The 25050-nt window shown below is 54.9% G+C and overlaps 1 protein-coding gene across 2 annotated transcripts in view; it reads left to right on the top strand.

Annotated features, from left to right (window-relative positions):
- Window positions 1-25050, top strand: part of ZBTB16 (zinc finger and BTB domain containing 16) — a 183407-nt gene that overhangs the window by 5669 nt on the left and 152688 nt on the right. The gene's annotated exons all lie outside the window — the stretch shown is intronic.

Raw genomic sequence — 25050 nt, 5'->3', positions numbered from 1 at the left:
CTCTTCCTGTGAACACCTTCAGGGAGTTGATTTTTACTCGGGAGGGAAGGTGGGCTACAGGAGTCTGGTTCACTCCCTGTTGAGTTTCGTTATCCCCACTCTGCCCAGTTGAATGAAATGCCTCTCGGGGCTGGCCTGGGCTTCCCGCTGGCTCCGCTTCCTTCTGGGTGATGGAGCCTTTCGCCAGTTCTCAGGGACCTGGCCAGTTGGCAGCAGAGCACATTCTATGGAGTTTGTTCCGTGCCTCCGTTTCAAGGGAAGCGACGCAGGCCTTTCCCCAGGGTCACACCTGGAACTGGGCTGCACTCACATTTAGGTCTCGGAGTTGGTTTGTGCATGTGTGCGTGTGCGTGTGCGTGAGCGTGCGTGCATGCACGCCAGGGATGCTTCCTAGAGCCATGGAGGCAAATGTCCTACCATGAAGCTGCATCCTGGGCCCACGACTCCAGGCCTGAACTCCCTCAGGGCCCTGTGCTGCCTTTCAGGAGCCACTCATTCCTGAGGAGGCTCCTCTCTGCAGAGCAGAGGTTTTGTGACTTTGCCCTCACAGGTGGCATCGGTACCAAGAGAATTGCGTTGCTTGTACCTGCCGTAGCCATGTGTCTGTCATTTAACTCACCGCCTCCTGGGACAGATGAACGGTGGCAATAAATACCATTTCTGTGGTGGGCCTGAGAAGTTCATCCTCACGCCTATGGTTCTGGTGATCTGGGGTGGACTCTTGGGCACCCCTTAGCCAACCCCCAACCCCCCCCCCCCCGCCTCCAGTTAGGGCCAGGTAGGGCCAGAATCTCATCATGCCTTGACAAACCGTGTGGAAAGTGGCCACTGAGCTAAAAATGGCTCATGTATGTGTATATATGTATATATTGTTTTTTTTTCCCCTGCGGGTGTGAAAAGTAACTACCGCTAAGGCGTGTCTTCTTAATGTTCTGACTTCTCAGGCTGAGGTCGTGTGAGTTTTGGTGCCGAAACTTTCCTAAAGAGGAAACCCCCTCCCCGATCTTGACCAGAGAGATGAATCTCTTCTCCGGATGTGAATTATTTCAGTTCCGTGCTCTGAGAAATGGGGTCGGCGTAGGAGGGATGTGGGGAAGGAAAGTATTTGTGTTTTTGTCTGAAAGGGGGACACAGACCATGCATGGGACTTCTACATTCCCATGCTGTGGGACCTTGGTCTCTCTCTCTCTCTCTCTCTCTCTCTCTCTCTCTCTCTTTCTCTGGTGAGGGGTGCCTGGATGATACTACTGAGAGCTTGGGCTAGCAATAAAACCATTCTGAGCCCTGTCTGGCTCTTATGGAAGTGGAGATGATGGAGGGCTGGAGAGAGAAAGAGAGAGAGAGAGAGAGAGAGAGAGAGAGAGAGAGAGAGAGAGAACAGGGGTTAAGGTGTTTGCCTTAGCTTCAATCCCCAGCACCGAATTGGTCCCCCGAGATGCACACCACCTCCCACTCCCCTACAGTGGTTCTAATGCAGAATCAATGAAGTGGCTTCCAGAACACTCTAAAACTCTGGCTGGTGCTTCCTAGGCACCAAGGTGAGAGGGGGTGCCCCCGCCTCCACTCTGCCTCCGTCCCCTCTGGCTCCGAGTTCCAGAGGGCAATGCCCACAGCACTGCCTGCCTCCAGCCTGGTGCTGCCCGAGCTGACACTGCCCCTGTCCTTGGGACCGTATGATGGCCGGGCACGGATCCTGGAATCCTTGGGGTCACGCTGTGGGCTGCTGACATGGAGAATGTACTTTTGATGGAAGGTGGAAAGTTAGCCGCCGCAGCCCAGAGAAACTGGAGCTGGGCATGGCTTTGCACGGAGAGATGATCCAAAGAATCCGGGCATGGCTCTGCCTCTTCCCGCCGGCAGCCCCTGGACGCAAGCGTCTGCTATATGGGGCCTTTTGCCTGCTCTCTTGGCCCCCATGCCCCAGAGCTCAGCTGCCACCCTCTCCAGTTCCCTACCTTCTTCTCTTCCTCCCAGCACTGTTAGAAGGGCAAAGAGGGGGAAAAGTAGACACTGCAGAGTGGGGCAGGTTGTTTCTCAGTTTTTGGTTGCTGTTGTTTACGGGCTGTGGCGGAAGCGGGAAGGGCCGTGCGACTTCTAGCCCCGAGTTTGGGAGGCCCTTCGTGGTTGGGAACGGGGCCCCAGAGCTGCAGAGAGCCTCGTCAGTAGCCCTTGAACATCTCCCCAAGCCAGGACAGGTGATTTTGATGTTAGGGGACTGTGGAACTATCGGTGGAACTTAGCACTAAAGATGAAAATAACAAGCCATAGGCTTTATTTTCACTCCTTTTTAACTTAGAATTTTATGGGGCCACCCCCAACAGTTCCTGGTGATGTCCAGCCTGCTGGTGTAACCTAATGGGTTTGGTGTCCAGGCCTGTGTCCATGCCCGGTGACCGTGCAGCAAACTGGGGTTAGGGCCCCGGTCACTCATGCAATAGGATGTCCTCTACGGCTTGAGCTGCGTCCCAGCCCCTTGTTAGAACATGGGTAAAAGTTCAGGGTCCAGCAGTAATTGTTGCTTTTCTTCTTGAGGGGAGAAGGGCCTGAGGAGAAAATGGGGTGAGAGCTGAGAAGGGAAGCAGGAAGGAGGGTTTGTTCCAGACCCGTGAAGAGGTTTCTCCAACCTGGTCAGAAGTGCCTATTGGGGCCACAAACAGAATGAAAAATGTAGGGGCAGTAAAGCAGGTAGGGTGTTTGCCTTGCATGCTGCCAACCTGGGTTCAATCCCCGGCATCCTATATGGTCACCCTCAAAGTCCATCAGGTCTGATCCCTGAGCACAGAGCCAGGAGTAACTCCTGAGAACTGCTGGGTGTGACCCCAAAACAAAACAAAAAGAAAGAAAAGGAAAAAACATTGGGGGATTTGTGATTTCTACAGTGCGGGTCAGAGATAGTCATGGATCGATGGAAAGACCAAAAATTCCAATTCAGAAGCCACTGAGAAGACCCAAGAGATCTAGAACATTCCCCAGGCAGTTTCAGGAGCAAACCTTACCTGGAGGGCACAGCAACAGTGGCTGCTGAGGGAGGGAGAGGGGATTATCTCGGGTCCCAGAGATAGGACCCTCTTTCTCCAGAGAAACTTCCTCTCACTGGAAGCCTGGAGCTGTTGTTTCTCCCTGTAGACTGTGTGGCTCTGACCTAGGGACCAGCTCAACTGCCTCAGGTGTACCCTCTGCTCAGAGTTACAGGCATGAGTTATGAGATTTGCAGCGAGCTGGAGGGCGGTCCTAAGTGTGGCTGTAGTTGTTCATAGCCCTCAGTTTCCCCAAATTCAGTTGAATGCTTCAGAATCAGGTCTCTGCTGGGCCAGGAGGCTCTAGTGGGTCTCTTGCAGACCAGCCGTTAGCCCACTGACCTCTTGTCTGGCTCTGCCAGAGATGCCCAGGGCTCCTTGGGCCTCAATGCCAGCCCCTCGTGGAGGCTCTTGGAGCCAGCCGTAGAGTGCTGGGGACCACAGAGTCCAAATGGCAGGTTTGGGGCAGCGCTTTGCTCTGCTGCTGGCTCTTGCTGGGCTGCTCTCAGCGCCTGGCCACGTTGCCAAGGGCCAGGAACTGTTGATCTCAGCTTAGGCCACTTTGGGGAAGTGTAGATTGCCCTGAACTCTGGGTTCCCTTTCATTATTGTGACAGCTTTAGACAGTTCTGAGGTCACACCAGGTTCTGTTTGGAAAGGCGTGTGCTGTGGAATGATCAGAAATATCGGTAATGCCTGGGATCAGTCGTAACACTCTCTCCTCTGCCAAGCAAACCTTCAGTGACTTTACCTCTGTTAACCTCCGGCCTTCCCTGGAAGAGGGACCGGCCTGTCACCCCCCACCAGTGATTATCATGTCTGAAGAGCTCTGAAAAGCTAAAAGGTTTTGTGGACGATTGCAGCAAACTCATTTAGCAGCCAAACCTGATCTGAACTGATGGGAAGCTATATTTATCTCCCCTATTTTGAATATTCATATGTTTTGCTGCAAAAATATTAATGTGTTTGATTACAGAGTGCTTCCTGAGGCTCCTCAGAGAGCCAGCACCCCACCTTCCTTTTCTCTCAAGTTTGCGTGACTCTGATTTCAGAAGCAGCCAAGCATTTGAGATAAGGCACCGCTGACTGTTCCCGGCCCCCCATTTTCGAATGGGCAAAAGGAACCAGCCAGCAACTAGCCCAGAGTCACATGGCTTTCATGGATCTTGCCAGTAGCCCAGCTCACCTTCTAGCACACAGCCCTGGGTGCACCACACCAGACCATATAAGAACATGGGCATTGCCATTCTGGGCCAGAGCCATCTGACCTAGTCTCGCGGTGCCAGCAGCATCCCCAAGACGCCGCACTGGAGACTCGAGTTATCTTCCTTGACGTCAATCGTAAAGGTCAGGTGTGCCCAGCTTCTCGACGTCGCTATTTATGGATGCTCTGTCATTCACAGATTTCCCAAATCCTTTCTGAATCCTTTTCTATTTCCAGGAAGTGTCATTTGGGGGGTGATGAATGGCTTCAGTTGTTAACCTCTTGGGCTCCTGGAAATCCCGAGACTTTCAGCGAGGGTCTGGTTTGTGAGCCTCGGAGGAAGGCTTTGCTGGAGACAGCTCGAGTGTCTTTGATGGTAAAATCGGACACTTGGAGGAGCTGTTTGTGGATTCCTTGAGCTCTTAGAAAAATCTGCTATTTAAAAAAAAAAATAACCTCGTCTATTCCCATTCCTCCAACCCCTCATCCTCATGATTTCTCTTAGAAAAATTTGCTATTAAAAAAAAAAAAACAATTCTTGGGCTGGAGAGATAGCACAGAGGGTAGGGCGTTTGCCTTGCACGCGGCCGACCCAGGTTCGATTCCCAGCATCCCATATGGTCCCCTGAGCACCACCAGGAGTGACTCCTGAGTACAGAGCCAGGAGTAACCCCCTGTGCATCGCCGGCTGTGACCCAAAAAGCCAAAAAAAAAAAAACCCTCCTCTATTCCTACTTTCCTACGCCCCCAAGCCCTCATCCTCATGGATTTCTTTGGACTAGTTGAATTTTGTTGCTTGGCAATCAGGATTGGCAGTGGGGGTGAGCCTGGTAAATTGGGGGGATCAGATGTCAGTTTTTTCTATTTTTGGCCATTTTGGGGGGTCACACTGCACGATGCACAGGGGTCACTTCCTTGCACTCAGGAATTACTCCTGGCGATGCTTGGGGGACCAAACAGGATGCTGGGAATCCAACTTTGTCGGCCACTGCAAGGCAAATGCCCTACCCATTGTGCTTTCGCTCCAGCTCCCAGAGATGTCCGTTTTTCTTTCTTTTTATTTTGGGGCCACACCCAGTGGTTCTCAGGGCTGATTCTTGGCTCTCTACTCTGGGTTCACTTTTGGTGGGGCGGGGCCCAATTGGTGCCAGGGATCAAACAGAGGCTGGGCGTGCGCACGGCAAGCATCTCTTCTGACCCTTTTTTGGGTTTCGTATTTATCAGGCCTCCTCTGGAATGTGAGTCATCTGGGATCTCCACCAAACTCTCATCAGTCTCAAAGATGATTTCTTCTTATTGTATTTCCAAACCGGGGCGGGGGGGAGTTACCTGCTCTTTCATCTCCGCGAGAAGTCCCATTTTAATTAGCTGTCACTATCGGATGGGGCTGCTAATTGCTGAACAGAGGGGGGAGAAGGAAGCGGCAGCTCAGCGGAGGTTTCTCTCCCGTTTGTTGGAGGAAAACTATGAATCTTTAAAATAGTGATTATGCTCAACTGTTAAAAATCAAACTCCATTCACGCTCTTTGATTTTTTTTTTTTTTTTTGCTAATCCAGGAGAGGAGCATTTCTGATCACCACGTTTTTTTTTTTTTAATGACTTTAAAAGAAGAACCATTGAGAGCCCAATGATGAGACTCTGGTCTTGCTAGAACAGGAGTAGGGAACGCCTGGCCCCTGGCCATATCAAACCTGTGGAGTCATATGGTCTGGCCCGGTACCTGATGGCACTACCCGTATGTTTCTTGTCAACCGCCCACAGTTGCATCTTCCTCTCCTGCCCGGCCTGCAGATGATGGCCAGTGACCTTTGGTACAAAATAGGTTTCCGCACCTGTTTAGTTAGATGAATGCAGGCGTGCATCTGCTTGTCCTTCCTTTTCATTTGGTTTGGGGCCACATCTGGTGATGCTCAGGACTCACACCTGGCTCTCTGCTCAGGGAACATACCTGGCGGGACCATATGTGGTGCTGGGGCTAGAGCCCAGGTCTGCTGCGTGTGAAGCAAGCACTTCCCCTGCTCCCATCTATTTGCCCTTTGCATAGAAAGAAACCAAGACCTGCCTACCTCAGCTCTGTTCCCCTCTCCCCTCCCCGTTTGTGGCCACACCTGGGGGTGTTCAAGTGACCGTGCAATGCTGGGGACACACGTGAGGTCCCCACATGCTCCAGCCCTTTGAGCCATCTCTGAGGCCGGCGGTTTTGTTCCATGTCAGGTCGCAGCCGTGAGTCTCTGGTCGTGGCCCTGCTAGTAAGAAAGCCTCGCATCCCTCCTTGCAACTCCCCCAACAGCGAACCCCACGTTTTACACAGAGTAAATGTGTGCTTCCAGCAAATTACACTGGAGCTAAATCTGCTGTCTCCCCTGACCAACTCTGTGTGACTTGTTATGTGCCTCACCCTCTCTCTGCCTGCTTGCTCACTTTTCAAGTTGGAATAATAATAGAACCGATGAGGTGGCTGGCCGGGAGGAGGCAGGCGAAACATTTATCAGGTGCAGGGAATGGTGGCACCCCTGGGAGCTGCCTGCGTGTTTACCATCATGCTTTCATCGTTGCTATAAAACGGGGCGTGTTGGGAATGCAGGGTGCACTGTCGTGTGTGTGTGTGCGTGTGTGTATGCGCGTGCGCATGTATGTGTGTGCGCGTGTGTGTGTGTCCGTGTGTGTGTCCGTGTGTGTGTGCGCGTGTGTGTGTCCGTGTGTGTGTGCGCGTGTGTGTGTTTGTGTGTGTGTCTGTCTATCTTTGTTGGTCTAGCTCTTGCATTCCCCAGGTTTGGATCCTGCCTTACTGTAAAAACTGCCGTGGGGGTCGCCTTCTGTGCTGGGACAATCTGCCATGAGGCCTCATCTCCCTGCCTAGAAGCCGATCTCTTTTTCCACAGAGGCCAGGGTACTCTGTGTCCCATTGACCCGAGCCTGGGTGAATCAATCCAGTTCTCATATAAACGCAGCTGGCCAGCGCTCTGCCAGCTAGCCAGCCAGCCCTGTGTCCAAATGCTGAGGTGGCTCACCCAGGCAGCGTCCTGCTGAGGCGGGCAAATCCCCGCCCTGCCTGAGCAGCACCTTCGGGTAGGGAGTGTGGGTGGCGGGTGCTGGGTCCCCAGGGTGCCTGCCCTTCCTGACTCCCCACCCTGCAGAGCCTGATGCTTCCTAGGATAGATTAGCGGGCATCACCTTGAGTGCCCCTTTCTTGGCCTGTTCTGTGCTCAGGTAGTCTGTTCTCCATCAGAGTCTCCTCAGCCCTCCCGCTGCCTGCGTGCACCTACGTTGGAGGTCAGTCTCTAGCTCCTGATGGGCAGAGCGAGTGCGACTTGTCTCTGCTGAGATGGGAAAGGGGGTGTTCGGATTTGTGTCCGCCCTTCTAGCTCCATGTACCCTGGGTTTTGCATCATGCCCTCCCTGCGTCTTGGCCCCTTGGCTCCTGGATAGAATCTGAGGGTAGGTGGGGGTAGGGGGTGGACAGGAGGACCAGCTCTGTGCTTGCTGGCTCTGCACTTATCCTTCCCTTCGTTGGTCTGAGAGCACGGATGGAAGAGTGTTCCTCACTGTGAAGGCCTTGAGTCTTGGAACTCTGGGCCATATGTTCGATCCTTCATCATCTGTTCTTCTTAAATTCTTAAACTGCACAGAGACCCGTGTTGATGCTGGCATCAAGGGGAACAGAACTTAGCAAAAAAAATGAGGAAAAGATGCCCACTTACAACAATAAAAATTCCATGAAGACTACTTGGAAATCCCCGTTTCTATTGCCCCCCCGTTCGACACCCTTAAAGATCTGGCGTCTGTATTAGATTGGCTCAGGATGGGAAAACTCTCGTCCGGTTTGGTCAAGGTGAGGCTGATCTCTACTGAGGTAGGAAGCAGGTAACGGCTGTGACTGTCCATGTGGAAACTTGGCCCAAAACTTGCAGAAAACTGCCTTGTTTAATTTTTTTGTTTTCTTTTTGGGTCACACCTGGCAATGCACAGGGGTTACTCCTGGCTCATGCACTCAGGAATTACTCCTGGCGGTGCTCGGGGACCATATGGGATTCTAGGAATCGAACCCGGGTCAGCTGCATGCAAGGTAAACGCTCTACCCGCTTTTCTATCACTGCAGCCCCTCATTTGAATTTTTACATGCACTTCTAACTTGTTCTTTCTTTCTTTTTTTTTCTTCCCTTTTTTTGGCCACACCCATCAGTGCTCAGGGGTTACTCCTGGCTCTGCATTCATTATTACTCTTGGCAGGGATACGTGGGGGGCCATATGGAATGTGAGGGATTGAACCTGGGTCAGCTGCGTGCAAGACAAGTGCCCTGGTATGGTACCTGCTGTACCATCGCTCTGGCCCCAGATCTGGTTTTCTTGAACAGAAACATATTGGTGTTCAGTTGTGCAGCAGGAAGAGTCTAAATTAGATAAGAGAAAGGACATTCCTGGGAATGGGGTGTGTGTGTGTGTGTGTGTGCGCGCGCGCGCACACACACATGCATCACTGATGGAATTATTAAAACTCTGATTCAGAAATTTTGATGAAGAGGAGAAATTGTGGGCCAGCTGAAAATGGGTTTTAGACACTCCTTTATTAGGCTGCTTAGTTCCCCGGAAATACTAAGGGCAGAGAGATGCAGACAGCCTTGCCATTGGGCGTTGTAATGAAGCAGACCCCCTTCCAGACCATTGTCTTCCTTCCTGGCGTGTGGATGGGCACAGACTCTGACATCAGCCCGTGTTAATATGTTCGGGCTGGACTGCGAATGAAGGCAAGAGCTTGCACCCAGTGGAACCACCAATTCCTCTTCCCCCAGGTGGGTTTAGCAACTCGCGCTCTGTTGGGATTTAAACATATCGACTGGTGACATGTAACATAGTGCTCTCAGCAGGGACCCCTGGGTGAGGCTGTCTCCCCGCAGCCCACTCATCTCTTGTGAGTTCTCTTGGCTGGGCCCCCTGCCACCCTCGCCCGGCTGCCCGGCATTGGCTTTTAAGTGGATTAGTTGAGCATTGTGATCTTAATGCCATTAGGCCTGTTGGCACAACTCTCCTTGCCATAGTGAGAAGCAGATGTGGCCGAGCATAATGGCCCTGGGTGATCCATCAGGCCTGGAGTGCTGGGGAAACGCTATTAGTGTTAATTTGGGGGAGTCTGATGGGAGCTGGGGGAGATGTGGAGGGATTGTTTGAAATGTATTTCTTTAAGACATCCAGCAGGTTGGATGCTGCATGGGTGAAGGTGCTCAGCCCACTCGTGTGTGTGTGTGTGTGTGTGTGTGTGTGTGTGTGTGTGTGAGAGAGAGAGAGAGAGAGAGAGAGAGAGAGAGAGAGTTTTTTTCTTCACGAAGGCCCCTCTCTGGCCCCGAAGCCCAGCCCTGATTACTTCCAGAGTCAGAGAGACAACTTAGCAGGCTCTTGTTTCTTGCCGATGTACCTTATTAGTAGCACCTGGCATCATAAGCCACTAATGGGAACCAGCGCTCTCCTCCTGCGTGGCCAGTGACAAGTAGCCCTGTCAGCCGGGGCTGGCCGTGCGAGGAAGTTCCTATTAGCTTTATGGCCAGGAGGACTTGTCCTGTTCAGGAAATGAATGTTGCCGCTAAAGGTCCGCGGCCCTGACCCTGGCGGCCTAACCTGTGCGGGCCGGGGGGACCCCGCGCAGGATGCTTGGGATTTCAGCCCCTCTCTGGTTCTTGTCATATGGAAAGAGGGAAGCTCTGTGGTATGTTGCAGCCTTGAACTTTTGATTTATTCAGTGACGGTGACTTAACTGTTTCCATGCCTGGACGGCCGTGTGCAGATGGGGCTTGAGGATGTGTGTGCCTAGAGGTGTGTGACTGAGATCGGGGGGTGGGGGAGGAGAGAAGGGACCCCCCATTGCAGTGCTCTCTCTGGCATGGGAGGTTTCAGGGGTTGCTTTGCTGCTAACGAGGGTCTTGCTTCCCCTGGCGTCAGAAGACTTTGGAGTTGTTGGCCTTGCGGGGCGCAGGGGGGTGGGAATTCACCTTCTTAGAAGCTCCAGGACTGAGATGAGACACTTGACTCCGTCCCCTCCCGGCACCCCAATCCCGGAGAAGCAGCAGAGGGCACCTGTTTTGCAGTGTGCGGCCCCTTGCCATGCGAACATCAAATAACATCCAATTAGGATGCCTGAAGCCTGGATTTCCCTCATTCTCCTGGAGAAAAGGTTTCAAACCCTGGGAAATAGTGGCAGACTCCTCTTCCCTTCCCAGCACATTTGGGTTCCTTCCCCTCAACCCTAACTCTACAGGAAGGTTCCTCCTTCTCCTCCAGCAAGAAACGTTCCTAAATGTGAATGTTGCAGAGAATCGCTGGGTTTGACCTCATTCTCGAGGGTACCTTTGGCCTGACTCTCTGAGCAGAGATGTGAGTGAGTTTTCTGGCAAAAGATTGTGTTCCTTTGGCTGTTTTTGCAGGCCCCTGCTGAGAAAGGGGTGAATGGCATTTTTTTTTCAGGATGAGGGGAGCTGGTAATTCTTGCGCAGAAAGCAGAGACCCCACCCCACCCCCCTTTGTGGAGGGGGGTGTGTACGGGGGAGCAGGCGCAGTTGGAGATGACAGAACTTTCCAACCAATCTGTCCTTGCATCGCTGGTATTTATGGCATTGTTATCAGTGATTCGGGAGCAAGGAAAACGTTCTTAACCGGTTGCGCGAGGTACGAGAAAAGAAAGAGGAGTGGCCAGGTGCCAAGCCTCGAGGTCTAGAAACGGGGTGGGGGGTGCATGGGCCATCTCAAGGGACCCAGTTTCTCATCATCTTTGGGGAGGGGCTCAGATAAGAAAGCACCCCCTGATCCCCCCGCCCCCCCCCATCCATCCCAGGGCAGGTGCTAACCCAATAGGAATTGGAAATGTTCTCTGCAAAATCGTGACAGTTGTCCCCTCAATGCTCTGCTAAATTAAGGCTCTGCTAACATTTGGGAGACTACCTCCCGGCCTCCCCACCCCCGGCCCCTTGGCAGAAGGGATGGAGACGGTACCCAAACACCATGCAAAGCGACTGCTAAATCGAGTGACTCTAAAAACTCTTCTTCCTTGCAGTCGAGTGTGGAAAACCAGGGCTGGACGTGCCAGGCCCACGTGCCACGCCTGTTCCTCAGTTTCTAGCATGGCCAATGGTTTCCACTGAACACCCCCCCCCCCCCCCCCCCGCCACCTCTCCCCGTCTTCAACAATGATCTACTATTTTATTTCTTTGTGTCCTGACAGCTACAAGAGTGGTTTTGTTTTGTTGTTGGGTTTTTTTAAAGCCCGGTAGCTGCTGTTGAATATTTCTCAGCAGTCAGATTTAATCGTGGGGTGGGTTGGGGGGCCAGGGAGTCCGAGGGGTTGGGGGGAGATAAGCCGAACCTTGGCATCCCCTGCTGCAAAAGTGAAAAATATTTCTGTTTGCAGTTAATTTTAGTGGCAAGCAGATCATGTTAACTGGATGTAATTGCTTCCAGATATGGCCCAGGGTTTTGTGTGTGGAGATGAAGGGTCTGGTAAGTGCTTACTTCCTGTGTAAATTAGCCTATTCCATTCAGTCTTTCATTCTGACCAGCCCTGGAGTCTGTCATTCTCTTTTTCTCCTCCCTAGCCTGCAGCCTGGTGTGAGAAGCGGCTGGCTGGCTCTCCTGCACACAGCTCTCTCTTCCATTTCTTTTGTCACTTGGACCAACAGGCCTCCTGGGTCTTGATGTGAGTTTGCCTTGAAAATCAGGAAAAGGGATTTGCAGAGATGCCACTTGGTCTGCTCCTCTTGGGGCGAGAGGCGGGTCTGCAGAACCCGGAGCCCAGCGGTACCGGTGGTGGCATGGATTGTATCTGGGGCCCAAACACCTGGTGTCTGTCACTCTTCCATCTCTCGCGCACTTAGAGAAGACCCCCATTCTCCCCGTCAGCTGCAAATAGATGGCGGGGGGGGGCACCTCTTCAGCTTGGTCAGTGTGCCTTCGTAGACTGAGCATCCTGGGAGAATGAAATGACTACTGCTGGGTACAGGGAGCATTGGTAGGACCCAGGGATGAGTCTGCAGAGTCTGAATGGGACTGGCACTGCTCTGGGAAAGCAGATGGCACCTCCATCACCCCCTGCCCCTTTCTTCAAGAAGAGAAGCTTGACACCCACCTGGGGACCTTCCCACGGGTTTCCAGGGTAGAGAGTCAGACTCTCCTCAATTCTGATTTTTGTCCTGTGGCGGCCAGGCCCCCACATTCTTAGTGCTATTTGCATAAGAGGTTGCTGTTTATCTTCCAGTATCAACTCCACTGATAACCCCTGTGGTCTGTTTAACAATCTACGAGGAGCAGATGACTTGATAAATGCCCCTTTTTCCAATATGCAAAGATAAACGGTTGGGGTCAGGGTGAGGGGTGTGGGGTGTGGGGCAGGAAGGGCCAGGTGGGAGAAGGACCCTCTCTCTCAGATGGGGCTGGTGCTCAGTGAAAGCGCCCGATGGAAGAAAACAGGCAGCGGGTGAAACGCGGCCGGTGGCGTTTATCAGCCGCTTCATCACTTCCTGCGCTCGCCGCCTCCCCCCTTCATGTGGACACGCAGAATGGCTGAGAACTTTGCAGCGAGTGGGCTGCCTGCCCGCTTCTGGGCCCTCCTGGCCTCCGTCTCCCCTTGCCCTCTCCACACTTGCTGGCCGCTCAGTAATCTGAAAAAAAAAATCGGGAAATCTGACATTTGAAAAGAGGCAGGTTTTCCCACGCGCTTTACCTGAGCACCCTTTGGGCCACTCTGGAAGAGACGAGGTGGAATGGAAACTCCTGACCCTGTACCCTGGTCAATAAACCGTCTGAGAATCAAACAAAAGAGTTTGGACTGGCCGGGGAAGCCACCCCGTGAGCTTTGTTTGGATGTCCTTGTGGTATTTGCAGACGGGGTGCTGTGGAGGGTGTGGGGTGTCAAAGGCAGACTCGTGCCTGTTGAAGCTCTTACCTGGACGGACAGAGTCCAGGAGATGCTGCCGTTCGTGAAATGCAGTCCAGGAATCAGGCTTGGGGTTGGGGTTAGTGGGGATTCCTCCCCGTGGGGGCGACTCTGGAAGGTGATGGAGTTAGTGTGTTCTCAGAATCTATGGAGTAGGGAGGGAGCGGGGAGGGTTCCCAGAGAAAACCCAAGCTCTGAGGTCTCCGTGGAGATACGTGGGAAGGAGCCCAGCAAGTCTTGGGCTCGTGGCCGTTACCGTTGATACTCGTCCTTACCCAGGGCTGGCAAGGCCGCCAGTAAAATCAGGAGGGAGCCCTGGAAAGCCGCCATCAGAGCAGACCAAGGGCTGTTCTAAAGAAGCCCTCCCTGCAGCCAGCACACGACCCCTTCTTCTGGCATGTGGCCCGGTCCCCAAATATTTGGGGGGCTTTTACTTTAGAATCTTTTTCCTGAAGGTCCTACCACATCCTCTGTGCCTTGTCCACTGAGACGGTAGATTGGGCTTTGGGGAAAGAAGTTCCAATAGTTCAGGGACAGACAGTATGAATGGAGCGAGTAGTGACCTGTGTCACGTGTGCCTCTGAGGCGTCGGCCGGGCTTGTCCCCTCTGCCCTGGTCTGGGGGATGGTGACCCCCCCCCCCCACCCCCGCCTCGGCGGGTCCAGTGCTGGACAGGAAGCCGGCTGCCCGTCTCTTCTGCTGTTTTGGTGGAAGTTTGTGGTGGGGGCTCCCCAGAGGTTTCTAATTTTGGTGAAAGGGTCTAGACCCTTCGCCCCCAAAGACTGCTCAGATCACAGGGAGTAGATTCTGGTTTTACTCATTGATTGCTCAGGTGTGTGGGGGGAAAGGAGCCTGACTGGGTCGGTGGGGCGGGGGGGAGGGGGCTCTGACAGGCTCAAGGAGCTCTTAAGATTTTAGTCTGGGTGGGGTCGGGTGATAGTATAGCAGGTAGAGCGCTTGCCTTGCACACGACTCACCTGGGTTCGATCCCCCACATCCCATTTGGTCCCCTGAGCACTGCCAGGAGTGATTCCTGAGTGCAGAGCCAGGAGTAACCCCTTGAGCATAGCTGGGTGTGACCCAAAAAGCAAAAAAAAAATTAGTCTGGCACCCAACACCTCCTTTTGCTCCTGGCCCAGAACACCCGAGGCGCGGCGTGGCATGTGGAAAGTCTCCCATTCCACTAGGTGGGGACCCACCGCATGCTCTGGGGTCGCGCCCAGGCTCCTGGGCATTGTCCGCTGGACCCGGTATTCTGCGAGCTTCACGGGCTGAGGGAGACCCCCCTCTTTCCCTCTCTTCTCTCTTCCTCTCTCTTCACACTCTCCCTTCCCCATTATTTATAGTAAACCATATTAGAACAGAGTGTTAAAGAGGAAGGATGAGTCATCCCCATTGAAACCATTGATGACATAAATAACAGCAAAATGCTTACTATGTGTTTCGCATGGTATTTCAGGCCAGGTTGTGCTAATTTGAACGTTCTCAGATTGGATCTGTGAAAGTAGACATATGTGGGGGGTAGGGTGGGGTGGGGGGATTCAGGTTTCCCCGGAGGGAAGTTATTTATTGGAAATCCATTTCAGTATCTATCTTCTCCCTTTATTTACTTCAGATCCATATTCAAATCAGGGTTGTCATCCTTCCTAATGAGCGGACCTGGCTTATCCAAGGGCGGTTTGCTTATTACTCCTGGTGGCTTTGAAAGCATGACATTCGGGAGGGGTCTGCATGCCCCTCCCCCCCTCAAATAGCTACCTGTTGAGGAAGACACTCAGCCTTCTACCTGTTCTCCAGGCTATGAAGAGTTCTGGAATGTCATGGATGGAAGGGCCAGTGCAAGCCTTCATCTCAACATGTTCTTCTAGGGCAGAGGAAGTGGAGGATGCCCAAGAGACTATGATTTCCCCAAGGTCAACCAAGAGTTCGTGCCAAAGCCAGACCTGACCCCCACCCACCCTCTGACTTCTTGCTGCGGTTTCCCCTGACTGGTCCTGGCCCTGACCACTAGCAGACCTGCCCACTTCTACCATGGGTGAGAATAGAATTGGACTTGAGAGGAGTTTCAGAGATTTGGATCAGGGCTGGGGTGTGTAGCGTGGGTGTTAGCATGTTGACCTGCCTCTTGAGGTTGGTTACTGGGGCCTCCCTACCATGTGGTCTGTGTAGACGGGTGCAGGCTTCCTGAAAATGGCAGGCAAGCCTCGTTAGGACCCAGCCCCAGGCCTGGGACTCACCCTTGCAGTGCCGGTCACTGGAACTGAGGCATTAACTCGCTAACAGTGTGTCTGTGTCTGTGATCCTGGTTAGCAGTGCAGAAAAAGCACAAGGTACTTCAGAAAGGCAACTCATTGCTGCTCACCAGGAGAGATTGCTTTTTGTTTATTTGTTTGCTTGCTTGTTGGGGGGTGCACCCCTAGCCGTGCTCAGAGCTCTGTGCTCAGGAATCACTCCTGGCGGGACTCCGGCGACTATATGGGGTGCCAGGAATCAAACCCAGCTTAGCTTCATGGAAGACAAATACCCTACCCACTCTTACTTCGACCCCGAGAGAGTCATTAAATCAGGGGCTGGAGCGATAGTACAGCAGGTAGGGCATTTGGCTTGCATGCGGCCAACCCGGGTTCAATTCCCAGCACCCCATATGGTCCCCTGAGCACCGCCAGGAGTAATTTCTGTGTTCAGAGCCAGGAGTTACCCCTAAGCATTGCCGGGTGTTACCAAAAAAACAAAAGGAAAGAAAGAAAGAAAGAAAGATGAAAATCAGTTGAATATATAACTGTGTGCCGGGTACCAGCCTGGGCTTTGTAAACTCTGGGAAGGGCCTCCACAGGGCAGAAAATGCATCGAGTTCAATAAAGAACTCGGAGATGGCATTGCACTGAGGGCTAGGCCCATGGGTCAAGGCACCTCCTCCAGCTGGGATGAGGGTGGTTAGTGCGGGAAGGAGGGGCAGGGGCCAGTGGAGATGCCATCGCCAAACAGCTCGGGGCAGCCGGGAGGACTGTAGAGAACAGGGTGGAGTTGGGCACTCGTTTTCGTGTCCCGTGTGCCAACAGTACAATCTTGGCCCGGTGCCTGACGCTATGTGCCCTGCTGTTTCCTCATCCCCAAAGTGGGGCTCTGGTGTGCGAGATTTCAGATAATACATTATCGGAAGGCATTATCTGAAATCCGTAGCTGCTTCTGCCTGGAACCAAGTAGTTGCTCAATAAGTGCAACTGTGGGGAGTTTCTATTTCCTAATGTTTGGGGGCGCCTCCCACGTGGTATTCAGCCCCACCCGTGATTCTTGGCGGGCCAGGCTTGGTGGTTCAATGCAGGGGTCAAAGGCTGTGATGCTTCTTGGGTGCTGTGATGTTGGGTGTTATAGCTGGGCCACCCTGGGACCCTCCCGGGTTGGACTGGTAGAAATGTTGGGGGGTGGGGGGCATGCGGTATGGGGCACATGCAGGGTGTAGGCCTTAACCTCCTTTAAAAAATTTATTTTTGTTTTTTTTGGGGGGGTCACATCTGGTGATGCACAGGGGTTATTCCAGGCTCTGCACTCAGGAATTACTCCTTACCAGTGCTCGGGGGACTATATGGGATGACGGGAATTGAACCCCAGTTGGCCGTGTTCAAGACAAACACCCTCCCTTCTGTATTATCACTCCAACTACCCTCACCCCCGCCATACACACACACACACACACACACACACACACACACCTCCTTTTGTGTCTCCGCACCAGTGTTGTTCTCCTGTGGCATTTGGGGGGCTCTTGGAGAAAGTGTTGGATGAGGAGAGCGATTCCTTTGATGTTTCAGTCCCCAACCCCGATCCTTACATCCCTGCGCCTCTTCTGCTTTCGGGTCAGTCTACAAAAGAGTCTAGAGGGTGGCTTGCTGCCCTCTTTCCCGCATCCCCTGCTGGCTTCCGTGGGGTGTGCTGTCACGGGCCCTGGCCACCTTCGAGCTGGGGCGCGTGTGGGGCCTGGAAGTGGGAGGTGAAGCTGACAGGCTTCACCCATGCTGGGATCAAAGGAAGTGACAGTGCAGCCGGCCTGGTCCCCCGTCTCTGCAGACCCTGGCCAGCAGCCTCAGTGTCTGTGCCCCAGCAAACTATGGGGGGGGGGGCGCTCGCCTCCGTGATAGCCGCTGCCTCCGCCACCCAGCAGGGCTCTCTGCCTCGGGCTGCGGCCGTGACACCATGCAATTCTGCAAACCGACAGTGGCCCGGGGAGATAAGGCCGTTGTGTAAGAGGGGCAAGGGGCTGTGTGCCCCCGTGGCTCCCGGCCCCGGAGTAACTGCTAACCTCAATGGGGGGAGTGGGCCGTGACTTGGAAAGGCCGTTCCAGGGCCCCTCGCTGCTTCTACTGAGGCCTTTTTGTGGTTGGCTAAAGGAAGCCCATGTAGGCCGGCCACAGCTCAAACAGCGCTGGGGCGCCAGGCGTTGCCTGTTTTGTTATTTTTTTCTTTCTGTCTTTTTTGGGAAAAAAAAAAAGAAAAAGAAAAAAAGAAGCTGAGATGTGATGGTGGTAGTGATGTGTGTGTGTGTGTGTGTGTGTGTGTGTGTGTGTGTGTGTGGTGGGGGGCACATTCTGAAGTGGTGTCTAAGGTCTCTAACTGCCAACAGCATCAAACCAGCCATCCCTAGATGGGGACTTCAAGTTCAGGTCACAGGTGCTGGGTGAGCCCCTTCCCTGCCTGTCCCACTGGGACCCTGAGTCCAGTCCGTGCTCAGTGGGCTTGGGGGGCATCCCAGGTCTGAACTAGAACCCCTCCGCCCCGCTATAAACACCAGGCCAGCTTCTCTAATGTTACGGGGCTGGATTCAGGGAGCCAGAGTGAAAAATACGTTCCACTTTGCTTACTTTCCGCCTTCCGGCCTCCCTAGCTCCTCACCACGCTTTGGGGATAAATTGGGTGAAGAACCAAGGTGCTTTTGGGGTCATGGAACCCAGTTCTGTGGGAGGGGGATCGGAATGGTGAGTCGCCGTTCTGAAATTCTAATGACCAGTACCTCCGGGAGGGGGATGTTGTGCTGGGGGTCCTTTCCAGAAAGTTCCATCCTGGCCTCCCACAGTTCTCTGTGGCATCCCGGAGCCTCTGGCCCACAGCCCTGCAGATATTTCTAAGGCCATGTGTCTTCCCTGGTAATTGGTGTATGGGTCTCTCCTAGCAGTGCTCAGCTGCTGCTCCCAGCCTGGTGCTTGGTGGGGGGTCACTTCTGGCAGGGCTGGGGGGACCATGAGGTGCTGAAGCTTGAACCCGAGGCACAACCTGAGCCCAGATAGCTCTCCCCTGCCCTGCGAGTGCCCCCCACCCCACCCCCAGTGCCAGGACCTGAGTCTTCCGGCCCTTCCTAGAGCCCCATGCTGTCCCCCAGTCCCCCAGGTTGACCTACTTCACATCTCTGCCGGAGCTGATACCATCACGGCAGTTAGGTGGGGCGCCAGAACCAGATAACCGGATGGGCCCAACCACTGTGGGTCTGCTACTGTGTCTGCTGAGCGTTGCCCTTCTGTCGGCGGCACTGGACGTGCTCTGGCCGTTTCCTTGCGCTTGGCGGTCGGATTGCTCCCTGAGGATGGGTCTGTCTGGGGGAGGGCAGAGGGACCTGGGTTGGGGGGGGGGGGCGTAAAACGGGAATCAGGAGGTGGCCGGGAGAGCCATCCTCGCTGGGTAACCGCGTGCAGGGATGGCCATTCACAGCCCCGGCTCCTGCTCCTCACTCACCGCAGGGGTCTGGATCAGGGATGGCCAGCAGAGGGGAGCCGGCGATTTAAAAGATTCGGGGCGGTGGCTTATATTGATTTTAGCTTATCTGACCCTTTGGCTAGAGGCTGTTCTTCCCTCGAAGTGTCTCACTCGCTGTAACTGAAAGCAACAGGGAAATGTATATCAGGCCTTTCTTTGCATTAATTAGGGCTGGGAAATTCATTATTTAGAGGGATAAGAGCTCATGAAGAGAGAGAGCGTTTGGAACCGACGTAGAGATCTGGAGGTTACCCCGAAGTGGGGGAGGGCTGAAGAGAGGGTGAGTAGTGGGAGGGTGGGAGGAAGTGAATCTTGCCCATCACCCGAGAGCACTGTCCGTAGGAGGTGACCGTCACATGCCCTGATCCCTGGACCCATGTGTTGGCAATCCGGGGAGCAGGCTTCATCGCCCAGGATCGGCTGGTTTTGAAATCGAATTTAGGGGGCGCAGAGAGATAGTGTAGGGATCAAAGTGCTTACCTTGCATTCTGCTGGTCCAGGTTTGAATCCTTGGTACCCTGTTTTGGTACCACTGGCCCCTCTACAGAGACAGGAATTGTCCCTGAGCACTGCTGCGTGGGGCCCCACCCCTTTAATCCCATTTCACTGAAAAACATTCATCAGGACCCACTCGTGCATGGCCACCCAGAGCTGGAAGAGCAGCCTGGAACGGTGAGATATAGCAGCAAGGATATCAGGAGATATTGATGGTGTATTACTGCTAGGTGGTGGCCTGAAGGGTGGTGTGGAGAGACATGTGTCCTTACGAGGGCCTGGTGGAACAGGGCTATATGTATCACACAGTCAACCTGTGGGTGAGTGAGGTCACACAGGAGCATAGGAGTGGAATTCGGTGGAGTCTGATGGAAGCTCCAGGAGGCCTTCATGGAGGAGGTAGCATTTGGACGGTAGTGTTGAACACAAGCAGGCAAAGCCCTGGGGGACCCGGCCGGGAGTACCGAGGACACAAGACTTGAGTGTTTTGTTGAGCTCGCAATGCTTTGTTGATTGGGATTGGAGTCGCTTTGGAAGAAGACAGTCTAGGGGAATGTGGGGCCTTGCAGCTGGGAGTACCCAGCACTACTCATCCCTCAGCCTTCTCTGCATGCATTGGGCAAGGGGTCATCAGCTGACCGTAGTCTCCGCTTGCTCTCGGATGTTGAAGTTGTGCCCCGCTTGCGCCCACGGTCATGCCCTGCTTTGTGGAGAAACCCCAGTGGCCGGCGGCCTCCCCTGGCAGGGCCTCAGCACTCCCCCTTCGTCCGTCTTCACAGCCACCCTCTCCCCTTGGCAAACACTGTCGGGTGGTGCCCACGCAGCCCGGGGCCTGGAGAAGCTGGGCCACTTCCTGGAGAGCAGGATTCAGACAGAAAAGTGCTTTGGATGGGGGCTCTCTGCCGCGCACCCCTTGGGGGGTCTCCTTCCTCTGCTCTTTGTCCTTCAGACCCTTCAGGCCAGGACGGCTCTCCCCTGGGGATGGGGCCCCTGCCTCCCCGCCCTGCCTCCCCCCCCACTGGTTTCCCTCTGCCTTGTTGTTTGACGGTTGGGGCATATGATTTATTCACCCCAAGTGAGTGGTGGGGTTCTGGGACGCCTTGCTCACGGGCCGTCTGCTGTGCTCTTTGCCCGAGAGGTGGGTGCGAGGGGAAAGGGAATATAGGGTGCTCCTCACTAGGCATCCAGGTTCACCGGTGCTAGGGCGCCCTCTGGCCCTGTTTCCTGGTTCTCATCAGGGTGACGGAGTCCAAGGGCCTTCCAGAGGGTCCGTGCGGCCTCTGAGTTCTCGGGAGCAGAGGGCCTTCCTGGACTTGGGGGTCAATCCCCAACTCCCACCTACCCCCTCCCTGCTCTTTCCTGCAGTTCCTGCCCCAGAGATGGCATGATCTGGGAGACTGCAGTGCATAGGGGACCGTGTGGGAATGTCGCCACCGTCCCTCTGTCCCTCTCCTCCTCCTCCTCCTCCTCCTCCTCCTCCTCCTCCTCCTCCTCCTCCTCCTCCTCCTCCTCCTCCATGTCCTTCTTCTTCCTCTTCCTTCTCCTCCTCCTCCTCCTCCTCCTCCTCCTCCTCCTCCTCCTCCTCCTCCTCCTCCTCCTCCTCCTCCTTCCTCCTCCTTCCTCCTCCTCCCCCCTCTTCCCTCTTCCTTCCTACTCCTCCTCCCTGTTTTTGAACCATATTCAGCAAGGTGCTCAGGGCTTGCTCCCAGCTCTGTGCTTGGGAATCACTCAAGGAACCATCTGCAATGTTGGGGATTGAACCAGGCTTGGCAGCCGGCAAGGCAGGCTCCCTGCCCCTGCGTTCTCTCCAGCCCTGGCCCCCTGCCCCTCTGGGCAGGCTGTGGCTTCCATGCCCCCCATCTCTGCAGGTGACTTACACTTCGCTCCCTCTGCTTTACCTCATATTTTACTATGTGCATGCGTGTATCTGTGTTTCGGGAGGGCTTCCCAAGCGGTGCTTTGGTGACCCAGAGACCCCCTCCTGGGCCAACTGCGAGGGCCTGAGGATGTGTTTGTTGTTTTTGGGCCTAAGGTGCTGGGGCTCACCAGGGCCAACTTGGTGGTTCCCAGGGGCCGCACTGGGCAGGAGCCCTTGTGTGGTGGGGATGGGCCAATGTGCCTCCGCCCATGCTCGCGCTCTGTCTCTCTGTCTCTGTCTCTGTCTCTGTCTCTGTCTCTGTCTCTCTCTCTGCTCCTTTGCTTTACAGGATTTTCCTTGGTTCCTACACGCTCCTTTCCCACCTTCTCCTGCTCCACTTTCCTGCCCTGGAAATTGGAAAGTATCTAGGAGGTGTGCTGTGTGGAGCTCAGCACTGCCCCTCTGGAACCTTCTTCGATGTCCTCACGTCCTATCCGTGGCCCTTCCTGACCCCGTGAGCTTTCCTCTGCCTGCCAGCCCCACTGTCCTTGCTCTCTGCCACCCTTTTGTCTTACCGTCTCCCACTTTTTATCTTCTGGAGGCCTCCGAGGAGGGCTCGGGGGAGCACCTGGTGCCGGGGATCGAACTCTGGACCTCACTTCTCTAAGGCACGTGGTGTACTCTTGGGGGCCGTCTCCCGTCCCCACTTCCTCAGGCCCGCGCTCCAGCATCAGAGCTGGGCCAGCACTGCCCTTGGGTTGAGCTCTCTCCGTCCTCCCTCTGCCCCATCCCCCGCCTCGCCTTGTGCTCGCACTGAGCATCACCAAGTCCAGGCTCCTCCTTGCAGCCCTCCCAGTGCTCTGTGGCCCTTCTCTTCCCACTGGAGAGTGCTCCCCTCCTTGCCCAAAGAGCTGTGGATACAGCTTCATGTTTTATCCCCAAGACTTTGTTTGGTTCATTTCATCCCCAATGGGCTGGAGCGATAGCACAGCGGGTAGGGCGTTCGCCTTACAAGCGGCCAACATGGCCAACCCGAGTTCGATTCCTCCGCCCCTCTCGGAGAGCCCGGCAAGCTACCGAGAGTATTCGAGATGCCAGACACAGTAACAACAAAGTCTCCAATGGAGATGTTACTGGGCCCGCTCGAGCAAATCGACGATCAACGGGAGGGCCTTTACTTTACTTTACTTTACATCCCCAAGAAACCTAAACTCTGTGTGTGGGGGGACCTTCGCCGTCCCTCCCTGGTCTCTCTCCCCAGGGCCCAGAGCTGTACCACCCTGCTGGCGGGACCGAGTCTGGACCCTCGGCCCGGGCAAGTCCCCTTTTACAAGTATTTATGGGGGCGGGGCACTTGTGGCTCCTTTTTTTTTTTTTATTTTGCTTTTTGGGTCACATCTAATGATGCACAGGGGTTACTCCTGGTTCATGTACTCAGGAATTGCTCCTGGCGGTGCTCAGGGGACCATATGGGATGCTGGGAATCAAACTTGGGTCGGCCGCATGCAAGGCAAATGCCCTCCCCACTGTGCTATCGCTCCAGCCCCTCTCTGGCTCCTTCTGAGCCCCAAACGCCTCCCTCCTTCCCAGTCCCTCTTGTCCTTCCTTTCTCTAGTGCCTGCAGCTCACCAGTGTGCTAGTGTCTCTCCTGGGGCTACGCGGGGTGCAGCCACCAGTGTGGGTGTCCACGTCCCCATCGTCCGCTCCCTTTCTTTCTGGTGTTGTCCAATCAGTCGGACAAAGGAAACAAAACCAAATAAGCCTCCCCGCCCCCTCCTGGAGCCAGGCTGCCCACGGGTTCCCCAGGACCTTTCTGCCACAGGGCACCCCTGTTTCCCTGGGTGAAAGTGGCCCGAGGAGAGGCGTGGAGGCCACAGGGTGATGCTGTCTCGGGGGCAAGGGGGTGAGAACCGCAGGTCCCGACACCTCAAACCCACTGACACCTCTCCCAAACACTTGTCTCCCGGTCCAGGCTGCCTGGGGAGCCCCGTGTGTGTGTGGGGGGGGTGCGCAGGGGGTGCTGACCAGCTGTTCTGCCTGGGAGGGACCCAGAGGCGTGGGTCAGAGAGGCCCCTTTTATTTACAGCCCCCCCCCCCCTCACAGCCCCGCGAAACGGGAGCCCGGGGCCTTCCTGAAAGGCCACTGTGTTTGTGCATCCAGGCCTTCCAGGGCAGCTACAAAGGCCGGGGGCACCCGGACCACTGAAGGGGCTTTTGTCATTGGCCGCTGGGCTGGGGTGGAGGCCAGGGCCAGGGCGCAGGGCCACGGCCAGGACTGCGGGTGTGTGGTGCGTGTCCGGACCCCGGGTTTGTGCTCTGTAGGGGTGGGGCTCCTTCCACCCCTTCCTTCCCACCGGGTTTGTGACCTGCAGGGGTGAGGCAAACTCACTCACTCCCGAACCCTGCCCCTCAAGGGAGCAGATGCCTCTTTTCTCCCGAGCACTTCACCTGATGGGCGAGTTGTGCCCCGAGTTGTCGCTTGCGGGGGGCTGAGAAGAAATGGAGCCCAACACCACCCACTTGCCCGTGTCCACGGCCTACTTGAGAGAAACTCAGAGCAGAGTTTCACGGGGGTGCCCGCGACTCCTTTACCCTTTGGAGTTTCACATTCCCTGATTCCCGTGACTCCTTTGCACCTTGGAGTTTTCATTTCTTGATTCTTCCCCCCCACCCATCCCTATGTTCTGGTTCTGAGCCCCAGTTTGCCCACCTGAAAAATGGGTATGTGTGACAGGACCTACCTGCTCTATAGGGTCACCATCGGGATTGGGGCACAGAGGGTGTGGATAGCCTTTGGTCCTCTGAACACTCCATTTGAAGATGCCCCCAGTCTTCCTGCCAGCCTTCCCTCTTTGATTGGGGGAGAGGGCGCAGGACTAATACTGTTGAGGGGCTGCTTCTAGCTCAGTGCTCAGGGCATGGCCTCCAGTGGTCCTCAGGGGACCTTGTGGTCCTGGTGATGCAGTCTAGGCCTCCTGCATGCGAGCATGTGCTCCAAATTCATTGAGTTCTCCCTCGGGCCCCCACCTTCCCTTTGGGGGTTCTTCCTACGTGCCACCCTCTGGTCTGCAGTACAGGGTAAAGAGAAGTTTCTCAGAAGAGGATTCAAGAGGTGGAAGTTTGAGGTTGTAGGAAAAGGTAGAAAGATGCATGGCACATCCCCCCCAAAAGCACATTACACCCCCAAATTGCCCTGTGAGAGTAGACAACTCCCATCCCCCATGCTGGTCCTCTGTTGGTCATCTCTCGAGGTGATTGGGAGCTATTCCATGGAGGTCCTCGGGGGACCGTCCCTGGGGGTCCCCCTGCAGTGCATGCTCTCTGGCCCCTTGAGCTGGTTCTGACACGTGGGCTCTTCAGCCCCAAGATGTTTTGCTTTGAACAAGATATTTGAGTTGGTATTTTCAGAACCAAGAGTTGGGCCCCAGGGTGGGGGGAGGAGGGTAGGGGAGAGACAGATGTGTGCGTGAGACTGGATGGCTTCAGGTGGGAGCAGGAGGGCCTCCAGGGTGGGGGTGCCACTGAAAGGCACGCTGGGAGGGAGAAATCCATCCGCTCCCCAAGCGTCTGTGGGTGGGAGCACGAGTTTTCAAGCACCTGAGTCTCCACAGCGTCTTTGACCCACCCGCGTGCTCTGTCAGCTCAGAGCCCCCCCCCCCCCCCCAAGGCCTTGACCCTCCACACCAGTCTGGGGGCGTCTGAACGGCAATGTTGCAAAAGTGGGGGCCTCTCTGTCTGCTCCGGCAGCCCCCACATGGCCGGAAACGTCAGATGGGCTTTATAGCATCCTCCCAGCATGACTGTCTCTAGTGACCCTGGC

Source organism: Sorex fumeus, unplaced genomic scaffold (genome assembly GCF_029834395.1).
Source record: "Sorex fumeus unplaced genomic scaffold, SorFum_2.1 ptg000169l, whole genome shotgun sequence".
NCBI lineage: Eukaryota > Metazoa > Chordata > Mammalia > Eulipotyphla > Soricidae > Sorex > Sorex fumeus.
This window is presented reverse-complemented; position numbering and strand designations above follow the sequence as displayed.